Source organism: Montipora capricornis, chromosome 6, assembly GCF_036669925.1.
Source record: "Montipora capricornis isolate CH-2021 chromosome 6, ASM3666992v2, whole genome shotgun sequence".
Lineage (NCBI taxonomy): Eukaryota > Metazoa > Cnidaria > Anthozoa > Scleractinia > Acroporidae > Montipora > Montipora capricornis.
The window spans coordinates 19,783,758-19,786,257 of NC_090888.1; positions in this window are offsets into that span (position 1 = coordinate 19,783,758).

Genomic DNA, 2,500 nt, shown 5'->3' on the forward strand with positions numbered 1-2,500 from the left:
CAAACCAGCCTTCTTCAGGTACAGTGAGAGTTTACATTGAATTGCTTCTATATATGTACATATATATATATAGTAAATGGATGTTGACGTAATACTGGAAAAAAACATGTGATAAAACATGGCAGTTACAAAGATTTTGAAGTCACGGAAAAATAACGGAAATCACTCAAAGTAATAAACTGAAATCTAATACGTTTCTTCGCGGATATTAAGACCGTTGGGATCAATTGTCCTGCCTTTTAAAATTAAAAATGCTTCCCTGGCCTTACGGATCGAGTCTCTGTTAGAAAATATTTTTTCGATAGGGATTAATTGCATGTCCTTGGAGATGTTGTGGGGAGAGGAGAGGAAATGTAGTGCGACTGTAGTAGGTTTGGATTTGGTGTTAGCGTTATCTAAAGTGCGGCGGTGTTCATTCGCTCTGACGAAGGGCTAACGCTCGAAACGTCAGCTTTTAGAATCTCTGTACGGTGGTCAATTTACATTATCAACTCCGTTGATAAAACCAAATTTTTGTATACTACTTCCCCACCGACGCAGCATCACAGTTTCTTTAGAAACTACCCCTTCATTTACCAGTTCCTAGCCTGCGAATGTTAACGCAGACGTATTCCAGCGGTCGTTTCTTTTCCCCCGGGGAAGAGAAACGTCCGCCGGAAATACGTCTGCGATAAACAGGCTAACCAGTTCCAGGCTATTCACGGCCATATTTTGAATTTTGGCGCGCTAAATCGCAATCGAACCGGCGGCGAACGGACTTGAGTTTATCACCCGATGGAATTTTCCACCGGAATTTCCTCAAATTTTTGGTAAATGGTAAACAGCCTGAGCCCCGATCTTAGCTGATCTTACGGTTGGCGGATGGAGCTCGAACGCTAAACGCCTGCCACGCATAAGCAATTCGGTGCAGTACAATTTAATTTTTTTCTGTAGACCGGAGCGTGGGAGGGCCTAATTTCTTTTGTGTCCTTTCTGTTTGTAAGTTTGCAAGAAATTGCTTGCCATCAAACCTTCCGAGTCCCACGGTCCAGACGACGTACTGTGTCGTTTTGTCAAGAATTTGCACAAGACCTGACTGAGCCTCTCGCTACCATCTTCAACACCTAATTTCCAACTCACTTCGATCTGGTATTGTACCTGTAGTCTGGAAAGAGTCTAACTTATTATACGACTAGCTCCATGAGCGCGCAAGATGAACCAAATCACGCGCTGTGATTGGCTACCCGAGCGGGCAAGATGGAGTTATCTTGCCCAAGATCAAGGATCATTTGTTGGTGTTTTATCCCATATAATAACAGGCGCGTAGAGTGGTCATTTTTTCAAGTACGCACAAGTACATATGATCTAGAAACCTAAGTAAACTAAGCGAAAAATACTGCGTTCTTTATTTCTTGTTCGAAAGAGTTGTGCTAATACAAGCAAAGAACAAAGCGTCTTGCCCTTATTTTGAGCAAACTTGGCGCAAACAAAACATTGTTTTGGTGGGGTGACTGGAATTGTCAACAACGTTCTCGGAACGTCGCTCCTTTGCAACTTCGCCTTTTTGTTGCACGCTGACCAAACAACACTGTATTGTTTAGTGTAAAAAACTAAGTGAGAACATGGTATAGCTTTTGTTTTAGTTTTTAGAATTTAATCAAAGTGGTGTTTTCATAAGGAAATCTTGGTTGCGTACAAGTAAAACGTTAAGAATAGAAACAATTGCTTAAACTTTTCTGGTCACTTCAAGTACGCACGTGCGTATTTGCGTATAGGACGCTACGCGCCTGAATAAATCCTTAATTGACCAAGTTTGTTCGGTCAAGATGGCTGGATATTGGCCTCGTTCTTTTTTTGCGTGTTTATGGACTTAGACATAAACACGCAAAAAACAGAACTTGGCCAATATCCAGCCATCTTGAACGAAGAAGCTTGGTCAATAAAGCATATATAGACCTATATATAATACCCATGCATCCTAAAAATACAACCACCCATGAATGAGGGTGACACCAGCCCTACTTCTTTGACTTCCTGTCTTTCCAAAGTCCTTGAGGACTTCGTAGTGACATGGTTAATGGAAGACCGAGAAACATTTCAACAGGCCCCTTCTTCTCTCTTTCATTACCCTATTTATTACAGCTATTAAGAAATCACTAGTGATCGTTGCAATCTGATTGGCTCTCACAAGTGTGAAGTTAAGGACTAAATCGACCCAAATCAGTTTAGATCCGATTTCTGAAAGGAACCTCCACAGCGTAGTGCTTACTTGACATGACTCACACTTGGCTGTCGTACCTTGATTCACCTGGACGACACCTTCGCCTTTGTTTTCTAGATTTCTCCAAAGCTTTTGCCCGCATCGGATACAATGTACTAATAGAAAAGCTTCTGGTCCTTAATTAATATCGTAGATTATAAGCTTCCTAACGAACCGTCGACAACGCCTTAAGCTAACTGACTCGATCTCCGATTGGCTTTCGATAACAGCTGCCGTTCCCCAGGGAACAAAACTGGGCCC